Source organism: Trachemys scripta, chromosome 1, assembly GCF_013100865.1.
Source record: "Trachemys scripta elegans isolate TJP31775 chromosome 1, CAS_Tse_1.0, whole genome shotgun sequence".
In the NCBI taxonomy this organism is placed as follows: domain Eukaryota; kingdom Metazoa; phylum Chordata; order Testudines; family Emydidae; genus Trachemys; species Trachemys scripta.
In genome coordinates, this window is record NC_048298.1 from 115,686,037 (window position 1) to 115,700,342 (window position 14,306).

Here is a 14,306-nt window from a genome sequence, read left to right on the forward strand (position 1 = left end):
AGCATCTATCTATCTTTTATTTTAATTGTCCTAAGCAGATGCTGGAATAGCTTGAGTAGGAAGGTCAGTGGGAGTTCAAAATGATAGAAAAAAGGTCGAGTTGTGTGTGTGTGTGTGTGTGTTTCTCAAGCTAACTGATGAGGCGTCCTGGCACAGCCCTTCGATTTAAAGAGACAACCTCGTCTGTTTGGAGGATGTGAATGCCATTCTTGTGAAACAGTGAAGAGTTGTTTAAAAGAGGTGACTTTTTATGGCTTTTCCAATGATAATGTGCATTGCAAATATCTAAAGCGGTTCTGCTGAACTTATCAGAGATAAGTATGGAATGTGTGGAGGAGGTTTGAGGCTATGTGTTTAATTGGAACATCTGTATGTATTGTTTAAAAAAAAAAATCTTTCTTTTACCAGGGAGGGATGGGTTTTGTGTGTGTGTGTTTGTCTTTTATGTATACAACATAATGCAACAAAATAGTTTGACTAATTTGTACTGTTTATTTCAAATATATTTTCATACACTGGTTGGAGAATGAATTTCCCCCTCTGGAAGTGTAATATTAAGGATTAGATTCTGAGTGTAATGTTAGATTACTTATTTCTGCATTTTAGAAATGCCAATGCAACCAGAAAGGATCAGCCTGATTTACAGCTGCACCACCCGCTCATAAAGGGACCATTAGGCAGCCGGAAGTCCCTGGTGGGGTTACGAACCAGACAGTCTATATGAAGGAAGGTCAATGGGTGAGCTTACTGTTTACTGAATCTGTAAATAGCTAATTATTCAGCTCACCAAAGGAGTAAAACATTGCATAGGATGTAAATCCCCAGCAATCCAATGCTATCTAATAGTGTACCAATTGTAGACCCAAGTAACACATCTGTCCTGTGCAATAACGTACAGAGAAGCTCTCTGCACTTTAAAACCTTTTAGGGTCATCATACAATACCGTAGAACCATTAAGTAGCCCTCACGTGCCAAAAACAGTTTAACAGGCGCCGCGTTGGGCGCTTAATTGCATCAATAATTATTCACGCATTAGCACCAGCTCCTCCTTAAAGTGCGTACAACGGTGACTCGTTAAGTTATTACCAGCACTCATTACTAATAAAAAATTAGCTTTGTGCAAAGTTTATATATCTGTACACACACACAGCGAGAGAAAAAAACGTCATCAGTTTTGCAATATTTTCGGCATCCTTACTAATTTTTGTAGCTAACATATGTTTGTGTGTGGAGATAGATTTGTTCATAATATAGGCAGTTAAGTAGGAGGCCAGCAAATCTGCAAGGGCACGAGGCAATTTAAAAAAAAAAATCGGGTTTATGTATTTTTATGGGGAGGGGGGACTCAAAGAGCTGGTTGTCTTTACGCGCGTGTATGTATGCCTCATCCCTTTCTGTATCCCAAGCAATAAAGACGCTTGTTGTACTTTCGTTAATAAAGCATTAGCCTATATGCCGCCGTCCCTATGTTAAATGCCTCATAGTGCACTTTGTTTCTTTAACCGCCGATCACTTACAGGGAGCGTGTACAGTATATGTGCCTGGAGGGAGAGCAATTGTTATACAACTCCTTAATCCGAGCCATGATTAAAACCCCTTTTGTTCCTCCCTCCCTGCATTACTCCAGCCTATCCTCTGCTCAGAGAAATCATTTGGCAAGTAGATGCGTATATATTTTAAAATAATAAACCCTTTAAAATCAGTTTTGCCATTGTTCTGTTTTTTTGGAATGTAAAGATTTTCTTTTTGTGCACTTCAAAATATAGGATATTGTTCAAAAGCGGTAGGAGGGTCATGCCTTTTGTGTACGGGTGTGTGTGTGAGAATAAGGTATAATTGTGTGAAATATGATGTATGCAGATATCATCACTTCTGTAGTAATTACCGAGAGTATTTGTTTAATGGGAACATACTTTCTAGTGGGGGGCTGGGCCGGTGGCAATCATGTTGTGACACACAGCTGAGAGAAACGACAAAGAATATGTGAAGTCTCACACGGTGAAATTTTATGTTAGGCTGAGACTGTCTAGGAGGGGGAATCATTGGGAATTGTCAAGGTGAGGGCCGCGGCGATTTGTGAGACGTAAAACAGGATCGTGCTTAGATCTTCAACAGGCGCCAGGGTTTCTCCTTCTGTTTCATGCGGAGACCAACAGTTAATATGGTCCTTGTTGAAACTTAAAACAGCTCCATTAGTAGTTTGATTGAGGAGGGGAGAAGAGACCAAGAGTAAACAAAAATGTGCCGTCTAGGGATGGGCTTAATTGTACAGAATACATCTTGGTTCTGTGCAGCTTATTCTAATCTCCCCAAATGGCAAAACACACACACACACACACACAAAATTAGATCTGCTCAAGCAGATAAAACTGTTATGTGTATAATATTGCTTGGCAAGGGGGGAGAAATGGACATCTGTTTAACAATTCTCTATTGTAGTAAGGCGCGTAGAAGCACTGTTGCCTGCCTGTCGTGTTCAATCAAAATGAATAAACTGCTGATTTAAAAAAAAAAATCAGGCGGAAGAGAGCCTTAAAGTATTTGCTTACACTTTGGGTTTTAATTTCGGCAGCGTGATGATGAGGGAGAATCCCAGGGGCAGGAGGAGGTTTCGGTAACAGTGAAAGGAAGATTTTGGGGGTTGTTTTTCTTTTTCTTTTTTTTCCTTGGGACTGCCCGGGAGAGCTGAACAGCAGTCGGAACTAATTGTAGCTCGCTCAGGAAAGTCTTCATTAGCACTTGCCACTCATCTGGTTGCCAGATGTGCCGAAGAGGAGGGGGAGACGAGGGTATGTGGAGAATGGGCTACATACATACTTAAACCTAATAATCTGTCTTTTGTTTTCGGGACTATTGTGTTGGGGAAGGGAGGGGGACATCCTGGCTCCTCTTTGATGCAGTCAGTTCCTATTGCGTGAATGGAATTCCTTGTCTTCCAACCCGCACCAAGGGGGGGGGGAGGAGGGAAGCATTGTCAACTAGCAAGAGATTATTATTATTTTTAGCGCTAAATCCGTGACCTATTATCCCACTGAACACATCTGAAAGTATCTGCCTTGGTCGAACTAGTAAAGCTCTACCTTTCTCGTGACTTTAAATTGACGTTCTGTGAGCTTGTAGGCTCGCGAAGTATCAGCTGGGCAGATCAAGCAGAAAAACGGTCTCCTTGTTTCACATTCACTTTGCCAGTGACACGTGGCTGTGAAGAGACGAGCTGGGTTTGCGAGGAGGACGAGAACAACTCCTGGAGTGTAGTTTAGTTTATGTCCAACTCTGCCTCTCGGCCGGGTTTGCAGCTCCAGGGCTTTGCTGTTGCGCCACGTTTCTACATCCTGGGCTTGCAGCTCACGCAGGAGACTTTCATGGAAACCGGAATTGATTTTTCATGCAGACAGGTATTACCAGCTGCTCTTAGAAAGAATCAGACAACCTTCCTTCTCCCGAACTTGTAATACCATTCCGTACTGGAGGGTTTGCAAGAACCAAATTCAGTGCTAGTCTCCAAGGCACCCTCAGCACTCACACCACAACTTCTCCTCCCGCCAACCCCCGAAGGAGTAGAATCATGAAGTGGGCTTCTCTTGCTAAATTAGTCTGTGAGTGGACACCCTGCCTGCTTCGTTCTGATGGAGTATGCTGGCCATCTAATGATGGGGGAACCTCAGCCCATTCAGAACTTAATGATTTAGATAATTCTCCAAACCCTTTCTAAATAATCGGAACCTATTGACTCTGGACTAAAAATATAAGGGCATGTATACACACGTGATTTCCACAAGGTTTACTACTAGCTTCAGGTCGTGCCAGAAATAAGATAATCTTTTCTCCCAGCATTTCAACACCCCATTTCCCTTAATATAAATTACAGGGGAACAGAAACATGACATGATTTATTTAAAAAAAAATTTAAAGGGTGATCAAACGTTTTTGAACCTAAACAAAAATATTTGTTGAACTTTGTGGTTTTGGATTGATTCTTGTTTTATATGACTGTTGCCCATCTATAATCCCACCCTCCCTGGAAGCCTGGAATGTAAGTAGTCTTGCTCTCCACCTCAAAGCAGAGCCAATGTTGCATGCATGGAAAGTAGATTGAGGCTGAGCACAGGGCATAGCTCTCAAAGGAAAAGGCAGAGAGAGAATTAAGACTAACCAGGGCACAGGTCTGCCAAACTTTGGGAGGCTGCAGCCAGATGCTTTCTTCAAATTCACTTGAGAACGAACTCTTCCTCCAACCCCCAGGTGGGACATTGACTTTCTTTCCCTCTGCATCCTTGACCTCATTTCTTGGGAAGAAGGCAATCCCAGCCAGCCCAAGCCCACCCAAGCAGGTGACTGGCTGGAAGCAATCAGCTGTGTGCTTTACCACTACCTATTGAGTTGCCTCTTAGTCACTGCTGCATGTGGGCTTCTTTTGACTGCAAGTCCCTGGAAAACCTAGAGCCAAGATTTCTCTGTTACAGGGCCCTCAGAAAGAGCTAACAGCCAGAATACTGATTAAGTTGCCTCGGCCTTACTTTTTGTAGGACAGCAGTGTCTCCTTCTATCCTATCGAACTTGACTGGACTAGCACATTTAATCCATCTGTATACAGATTCTCTGAGGACATAGTTTTCTTAAAACATATTTATGTCCTGCTGTATGGGCCCATGAAAAAGCAAATATAATACAAGTAAATTAATTATTTACCATCCTAATTTTGCTGTAGCTACTGTTTCATTAGTTGTGCTTTTTAATAATATTAAGTAGCACATTTGCAATTTGTATAATGCTATCAAACATTATTTACACACTCTGAACTGTGGCTGTGCCAACATACAATATATAGACAGCATTTTACTTATAATAATTCATTATTAGAAAACCCAACACTTTAAGTTTGACATTTTTGTCAAATTGATTTCCTTCTGGAGATGTATGTGTATATTCCCTGTTGCTATCTACAGAACTCACTTCATACAGATTTTACCATGAAGGCAATGGGACATGACATACACAAACATGCAACATATGCAGTCTCCAATTATTATTTTTTATTTTGATATAAAAATAAAGATATTGGGTACAATTTTCAAACGAACCTAAGTCCCATTTTCAAAAGTGACTTAAGTGCTTAGGAGCTGAGTATCATTGAAAGTTAATGGGGCTTAGGCTCCTAAATCACACGGGCCCTTTAGAAATTTGACCCATTGTCAAGATAAATTTGCTGTGTGTTTTTTTAAAGAGACTTTGCTCGTGTTACTAATAACATTTTGATTACTAAAAGTGAATTATTTAAGAATCTTATTTATTGCAATTTTATATGGTTTTGATTTCTTTTTTGCCGTTCAGTCAGCTTGGCAAGTGAAACTAGACTGGTCAGCTTCACTTGCTGTTTATTGTCAGTTTCACTTCTGTGTTTTCATGTTCTACCACAACACTGAAATCTCTAGGTTATCAGCGGTGTGGGAAATAATGTCATCCAAATGAAAAACTAACCATTTTCAAACATGAAAATATTTCTGTCCATACTGGGTTTTCTATAATCTTAACTTTGAGCCCAAGGTAGCATCAGTTTCTCTTCGAATGAAGGTATATTTTTTTAATAAAGAAGAAGAGGTTCTATGCTAGGTGGATTGAAAAGAAGTCAGGCCTGTTCACAACCTGGGGTTAATTTGGGGAAGTTCTGATTAAACCAGAGGTTATCCATTTTTTTGTTTTTTGGCGGGGGGAGGGGGGATTGCGGGGAAGGAGGGATTCCATTACAACAGTGAGGTTTTCTCCCTAATAAAAATGAACATAAGTCCCTGCATAAAACTCATAAGAGATTGTAGGGTCTTTGGGACCGGAGACTGTCTTTTTTTGTTCTGTGTTGGTACAGCGCCTAGCACAGTGGTATCCTGGTCCATGACTTGAGCATTCAACCCAAAATGCCCTAAAGGAATTAGGAATCTAACTCATTTTGAGCATGCAGGCTTATGCAATACAGATAATAACATGAACTCAGTAGGACTGTGAGGTATTGAACTGAGTTCCAAACATAGCTCTTTCCAGTATAATTTTTCTGTGTAAGTGAATAATCTGAATTCTCTCAGATAAGCATGCTAATGGCAGGATATACAAATATTAAATAACACAATATTTCTGCTGTTCATATGTACAATAAATTATAACACTGAAATAGTCACTGGGATATATTTAAAAGACTTGGTTGTATGTGGATTTTCACTGTAATGGTGCAAAGATCCAAAATATGAAGTTTACTGAAGAGGTCACAAACATTTTCAGTTTTCTAAATTGCTAATTTGAGGATTACTTGAATACGCCTCCTAAATGCAGAAACACGGGGTAGTCCATGTCTTTTTCACCTTGACATCAGATTGATGTACTGTGTTGTATGTTGGCCTATACCTTGGAACCATTCAGAGGCTGACATTAGTGCTGTATGCTGCAACCTACTTATTAACTGGAGTTGTACACTGGGAGCACATTTGCCTAGTGTTCCAGAATCTGCACAGGCTTCCAATAAGCCCTTGGGTAGAATTCAAGGTGTTGGTTATTGTCTCCTCCACTAAAGAAGTGGATGTAATGAAAGTGCTTGACCGGACCACGAGGGAACCTGTTGACTTATTGTCGGGACAGGTTTATTCGCTGACTGACATTTTTGCCATTACCTTTCATAATTTCACATTTCAACTATACATATAATAAACAATTGGCCATCAAGCCAGTGTATAGCCTTCAAAAATCCATAGTCATTCGACAATCATTCTGTTTAGTTTTTGTCTTCAGAATCTGTGGGGATGAGCTCTCACGTGCCTCTTCTTACCGTTGTTACCCCAAAACCTTCGGATGTAAGCTTGAGACGTGGTCTACCCACTCCCACCTCCCATCTGGTTTCTAGGGAGTGTGGGTTTTGTCCCTTTATCCCTCAAGAGGCTGGCTGCCCCTAGGGTGACCAGATGTCCCGATATTATACAGACAGTCCCAATATTTGGAGCTTTTTCTCATATAGGTGCCTATTAACCCCCACTCCCATCCCAATTTTTCACCCTTGCTATCTGGTCACCCTAGCTGCCCCATAAATGTATTGAGCCCTCTTCCACCCCTACCCCCCCCACAAGTGTTACAGGCAGCAAATCTTTGGATCTCTGCCTCTCTATGAAGTGGCTGTCAACCAGGCAATCCTTTTAATAGCAAAGGGGGCAGGCAAGGGAGATTATTCAACCCTCCCCAAGAGCTAAATTCCTTTCTTTACCCTACCCCCTCAGAGATTGGGGCCCAGAGATTCTGATGGCCTAACCTCAGCTTCTCTAAGGTGATGGACTATTGATCTCCCAACCTCACTGGGATGACCTTTTGCTCCCTACACATTGACCTGTGGTTTACACTACAAACTTATGTTGGTATAACGATGTTGCTCAGGGGTGTGGAAAATCCACACCTCTGAGCGACATAGTTGTACAACCTAATCCCTGGCGTAAACAGTGCTATGTCGACGGGAGGGCTTTTCATGTGGACATAGCTACTGACTTGGGGAGGTGGAGTACCTACATTGCCGGGAAAGCTTCTGCTGTCCTTTACATTTTCACAGGCAGTCAGGGACTGCAGAAAGAAGTCCTCCTCGAACCCTATACAACAGGTATGAAGCTTCCGGTTGACAGTTTAACTCCCTAAGAGGTATACACTAGTTGTGAAGCAGTTAACGCACGCACACATTGTTCAGACTATTAACCTCATGCTCTTTTATATTTAATCCTGTAAAGCACAGGCAAGTACAGACCACACTAAACAATAAAACATCCTAAACACAATGTCCCTCACTAGCTCACCCTTCCCTTGGGAGTCCTTGCGAGGGGGTGGGGGCAGGGCCGGCCCACAGCGCCTGAGGCGGGAAGCTCAAATGATGCCCCCATGCTCCCTCGTGTGGGCCAAAACTTTGAAAGGTCTCAATTCTGCCTTCTTCCTGTTCTACTCCTTTCATGGTACTGCCCCAATAAAGGAGAACTAACAACTTAAAATGCCTTGTTCATAAATTTTAAGTAACACTTAACTTTCAAACACCTGAACAGCAAATGTAACTTTTCTTGTCTGCATGGTAAACACTGGCATTTTTATCTGTTTGAATAATCAAAGTGCTGCTTTCTGTGCCTTCTTGGTTGCAATGATTTGAACTGCTTCCTGAAGGTCCACGATCTGGGCCAGCTCATGCTCTATTGAGATGGTTGCAAGGCCGACCAGCCTCTTCTGTGTCATTGTGGAGCGAAGATGTGTTTTTATTAACTTCAGCTTGAAGAAGCTGCGTTCTCCACTGGCAACTGTTACAGGAAGTCTTCTTCGGTGACTCTTGTATTCTTGAATGGGTGGGAAAACAGCTTCAGCGTGAAGTTCCTCTGCCAACTTCTGTGCGCTCTTCAGAACATTTTGAAATCCCTCATCTGACCGGTAAGACTGTAGGTATGACTTTGCTTTGTCCAGTTTTTCCATTGCTCCAGATATATCAAGGTCAACACCTTGGAGTCTCTTGCTTACAACATTTATTTCAAACAGTATGTCATGCCACAATACTAAGCCACACAGAAATTTGAAGTTATGTATGTTTCTGGCGATTCCATTTTCCTCTGCCACTGTTCTTCCACGAACAGTTCCTGTCATAGTATTATCCTCCGTAATGGCAACTATGGCATCATCTATCTTCCCAATTTGGTGTTTGATAGGCTTTATCGCCTCCACTCGACTTTCCCATTATGTGGCACTCAGTGGTTTCAGTGTCAGAGAGGATGTTCCCAGATGTTGCTTCAAAATTTGCCATCCATGAGTTGATGCAGAGAAAAATACACAGATGCTTTGAATTACATTAAAAAATTCAGCAGCCTCACTAGAAGCTGATGCTTCATCATTGATCACCAAGTTCAATGAATGAGAACTGCATGGGACAAAAAAAGCTCGAGGGTTTAACTCTCGGATCCATGTCTGCACTCCTCTGTTCTTTCCTCTCATGTTGGCACCATTATCGTCAGGGCCGTCCTTAGGCATATGCAGCATATGCAGCTGCGTAGGGCACTATGAAATTTGTTGCATACGTGGCAGCACCAGCCCCGGCGACCAGCCCTATCCCTCGGCCGGCCATCCCTAGGGGGGTGTGGGGCCCCAGACAACTCCCTCTGCCCTGCCTCTTACCCTTCCCCCCTGCTCCGCCTCCAGCCTGCCTCCATTCCGCCTCTTCCCCCAGTGACCCCACACTCACCGGCAGCAGGAAGTGGAGAGATGCGGCCTCAGCCCGCTCCGCTTCCTCTGCCCCGGCCCCAGCCATGTTGTTCAGGTTGGTGAAAGGACCGCCCCCGGCTCTCACCGGCGGCGGGAAGCGGAGCACCGTGGCTGGGAGCTGGTGGAGTAGAGCGGGCTGTGGCCAGGCTGCTCTGCTTCCCGCCGCTGCCGGTGAGTGGTGGTGGGGATCCTTTTCCCCAAGCCCCCTCCCCGAGTGACACGGCTGGGGCTGAGGCGAGTGGAGTGAAGTGGCCTGCTCCTGGCCCCCTGCTAATTCCCCGGGTCACTCTGGGCCTTTGGGGCCCCCAAAAATGGCCCCCACAGCTCTGCCTCCCAGACTCTGGGGGGGGGGGGGAAGCTTGGGGCCCCACACAGGCCCCCCACGGGGGGGGGGGGAGGGCTGCGTAGGGCACCCAAATGGCTAGGGACGGCCCTGATTATTGTAGTCCTGACCTCTCATGTCAGCTATCGCAATTCTTGTATCTTGGAGCTTTTTAAGAAGCACATTTGTCATACCAGCTCCTGTAGTATCATCAATGTCAATAAATTCTAGAAAATTAACTCTGACAGTCACCATTGCAGGGACATTTTCACTAGGTTCTGTTGTTGTTACGAAATGCACCATTGGAGTCATTTGTTCCATATGGCTGATGTCAGGTGTGCAGTCCAGAATAACAGAGTAATATCTTGCTGACTTCAGATCTGCCACAATCTTCTGTTTGACTTTTGTTGCCAGTAATGGTATGATCTCATTTTGAAGTGTTTTTCCAAGGTAGTGGTGTGTGTACATTTCTTGGGTGGTGACTCTTCTTAGATGCTCCTGGAGTACAGCATCAAACTCAGCCATCAGCTTCACAGTTTTAAGGAAGTTTCCATTGTTTGGCACATACAGCTGATCTGAAGTGTCACGCGGTGCTAGGTTTTGGGTAGCAAGCATTCTCACAATGGCAATGAGCCTTTTCAGAACATTTTGCCAGTAAAGAGACTCTGATGCAATCTTCTCTGGATGCTGATCCTCTATGGTGGCCTTTAACCTTAGTCTCATCTCAAACTCTTTCCACCTATGGAATGCTCTCTGGTGATTTGCTGTCTTCTTGTGGCATGCCAGATTTCTAGCCAGATATTTCTACTCCTTTGTTCCTGTAGAGCCCAATGTAGCTGGAACATTAGACTGGAAGAGTTTGCAACAAAATCCCATCTTTGGTCTCCCTACTCTAAGGCCGTTGAAGAGGGGGTGAACTCAGATGGATATATTCATGGGCGGTACCTTGTTTGTTTTTGTGGTTTTGATTAATAGGATAGGCACCCAGAGCGCTGCACATGTGCCTGTAGTTGCATCTGAGAAATCTGAAGACACAAGTCAGTCTCAAGAAGCATCCCTGACAACATGCACTAATTTATGGCAACTCATATTTTATAGTTTGATTCTGTTTCAATAGCAAGAACACAGGATTTCTAAAACAGTGCTGCCAACCCATTTTATCCCAAGTCTTGCAGTATTTGGTGTTTCTTGTAAAGCCCTAGCTCGTGTGAATTCCTGAAAATCTCAACTTTCATTAAAAAAAATATATATATAGTTTCTAGTCCTTATGGGCACAGAGAAAAGCTTGAAAATGTGACCTGACTGCACCCTAAAGGTTTAAATATCAAAGTTAATGAAAAAGGATCCAAAGTTTGTGTGTGTATTTAAATATCATGATTGTTAAACCAATCTTATAGTTTGGGGTGGGATGACTCCTGATTTTTTAACACTTTTTCAGTTGGCAATACTCAGCACAACATTTATTTATTTATGCAGGCTCTTGGTCCTGATTTTAGGATTTTTTTCAGTTCACATTCTTTCTCCCTCTTTCCCAGATTTCTAAGGATCACCCAGTGTTTCCTCCTCTTTTACTTTCACCACTCAGTGGTTGAAGAGGTCAGTTTTCTGTTCACAGTGCTCTGACTCAGTCAGAGAAGTATCTAGACTGTGGGGCAGAATGGTACTTGGGGCAGCCTGGCCTGCCACCACACAACTGCAGCCGCACTACACCATGTACGTCTACTCGAGCTGGAAATTAAACCTCCATCTTGAAGTGTTAGATCTACCCTTAGTCCTTGATTCTGCAATGTTGTGCTACCACAGAGCCCTGTTAGCTTCAGTAACTAATCTCTGCATGGGTGTAGCAATCTGCATGCAACAAGTTACAGGTTCAGGGTCTTAAATTTTAGAACTGAAATTCATGTGAATGGGCTTTCTCTCTATGTTTCTGGTTATTACAGCTTTTGGGTGGGCCAGAAATACTGGAAGGTCACTAGTATAGACTTTCTCATGGGAGTTTCCTGTCATAATCTAAACCAGAGTGACAAGGTGGGTGAGGGCAATATCTTTTATTAGACAAACTTCAGTAAAAGATATTACCTCACTCACCTTGTCTCTCTAATATCCTGGGACCAACATAGCTAAAACCATGCTGCATAGTCTAAACCAGTAATTCAGGTATACCTTGAAATAACAAATAATATATAATATAATTAATAATTATAATTGATTTAATTATAATTAATAAAATATCCCATCGTGATTTGTATTCAGTTTTGTGCCTGGGATTTTGGGTAGGGCCTTACTTTTTCCCAGGCAGTTCAACCTCTGTACAATTGAAATAATTTTGAGACAGAAAAAATTTATGTATGTTGACAACTCTATGTACCACTCAGTAACCTGATGTGAAATTAAACTAGGCACACAAAAGACACTTTTGACTAAAGGGGCACTAATTTACAGGCCATTTGTTGACTTAGTTAAGAAAATTTCTTGTGGTTTCAGAAAATCAGGATTATTTCCTTTTTAATAAGGAAGGAACATCAGTTCAACAGACAATAAAGCTGTTTTAAACCTGCTAAATACTATGCAATAGATGCGTACTGCTAATTAAGGTACGCGTTGAATTGTAATTATGTCATCCTGAGGGATTTACATATAGAGTCTAGTTAAAATTTGATTCAATCTTCTATCACTCACAGAAGGCGCAAATTATTATTCATTTAGTGCTCTCTGATTTCAGTTCTAAAGGTAATCCAGAAAAAAGAGAGGGATTTTTGTTTTATCAGCATTGTTTAAGAACTAAGATCCTTTAATTATCACACTGTACCAATAGTCTGCTACCAATTTACCGACAAAGCGGTTCAGGTCTTAAACTGACAATTACCCTACTGACAGAGAAAGATAGATGGATGAAGTGTCTAGCCAACAAGCAAATACACCAAATTTGATTTTGAGGCTACTTGTTGTCACCACCAGATAAAGTTTCTTGGCTGCCCAAGTAAAAGCATGTGGAACTTATATAGCACCTTTCAATCAAACCTATGAAAGCATAGAACACAGATCTAAAAAAGAAAAGAGTGCAAAGATGAATTAAAGCTAAATTGGACCCATATCCAGTAAGCTTTTGGGACTTTTGGACAGACTGTTTCTTCCAGATTAACCCTGGGAGACCCTATCTCTGACCCCCAGATAGACACTTGCCTTACAGAAATTAATAATTAATTAAGTCTCCCAACAGCCCAGTGAAAGAAATAAGTAGCATCATATCTGTTTTATAGGGAAATTACAGTGGGTGACCGTAAAAGTAATATTTTTTGCCGTACTGAACTTATAACTGTAAATTGGTGTATCTTCCTATACAGTAATTAACGTTAAAAACCAACATTTATCCATATTAGTCCGACAGTGGTAACTGAGATTACACCAATTTTTCCATATAGTTGGCATGGGAGCTATCTCTGATCATCATTGGCAATTGTTCATTTTCTTTTTTTAATGATTTCTGCTATACTTAGAATATAATATCCTGGTGATGTGTTTTTATTGCAGCAAGATAAATGGTCTCCTACTCTTTCTTACCTTAAACTCTTTCCCACTGAAGTCAATGGGATTAATTGTCTGAATAAAGATTACTTACCAGAGTAAAGGTTGCAGGATCTGACCCTATATACACCACCCACTACTGAAAGGCAGTCTCCTCTGAAGTAGAATGCAGCAGCTGCTTAGCAGCTCGCTGCAATGCTTTGCAAGAGTTTAATGCCAGAAAGGTAAACAAGGACAGTGGGTAAAACCTGGTTCTAAAGTAAAGGCTAACTTTGACTTGCTGCATTGTGGAAGGTAGAAGCTCAGAAATCTGATTGTGTCTGGCAAAAAATGGTGGCATTTTGATAAGGCCAGTTGGCAGGAGGATGTAAAAGAACCCAAGTGAGTGACGTTTCAGTTTGTGGGATTTAAGTGAGCCTATAGCAAACATTCTACTCTGGGTGTCCCTTCCAACTTACTGCCTCCACACAGCTGCTCGTTTTCAGTATTGGCCATGGGTTGGAGTGGGTTAGCTAACCACTGAAAAAGTCGATTGCTGATTGTCTTTGGAAAAAAGACATACATCAGATTTGGCACACCAGCTTTCTGGCACACAGCACCATACTACTGTGTTTTGTAAAGGATTTTGTATACAGGCTATTTTAAAACACTTTGCAGAGTTAAATAATATTATAATAGCAGAGGGAGGAATTGAAAGTTCAAGGCAAGAGAAGAAAAGGCAGTTTTCAGCTGAGATTTGGAAAGAGACGAATTGGTGAGGTAGAGAGATTCAGGAAGGTGATCACACATATGGCGGAAGCTGCAAGAAGGAGGCTCCTTCTCTGTTGGCTAGATAAGGTTGAGTGAAGAGACAGAGGCAAGAGCTAAATGAGAGATGGGAGTGGGGAGATCTTTGAGGTGAGATGACATAAATTCAGAGAGGGTTTGTGGGTTGTATTTTTTTTTTTTTAAAGAGGAGTGACGTTTTGAATGGATACTGAAAAACTGGGGAGCCCCATGGATTTGTCTGAGTGTTTGCATGCCACCTTTGCTTCTGGATATATAGTATAGACCAGATTCTCTGGCCTGTTCTACTCCCTTTGAGCCACTTGAATAGTGCAAAGCGTGTGGGGACTGACTATATCTCCCCTGCTTGGGGGTACCCCACAATATGAGGGAATCCCCTGTGGGTATAAAGCTGGCATAGCTGGCACCTATGCTTTACTCCCTGCA

At 42.2% G+C, this 14,306-nt stretch overlaps 1 protein-coding gene across 1 annotated transcript in view; it reads left to right on the plus strand.

Annotated features, from left to right (window-relative positions):
* The first annotated feature begins 2,662 nt into the window (after positions 1-2,662).
* SOX5 (SRY-box transcription factor 5) overlaps positions 2,663-14,306 on the plus strand; it is a 421,524-nt gene continuing 409,880 nt past the window's right edge. Inside the window, exon 1 of the mRNA XM_034782427.1 lies at positions 2,663-2,790. The gene's annotated coding sequence lies outside the window, so the exon portion shown is untranslated. The remainder of the gene's footprint in view (positions 2,791-14,306) is intronic.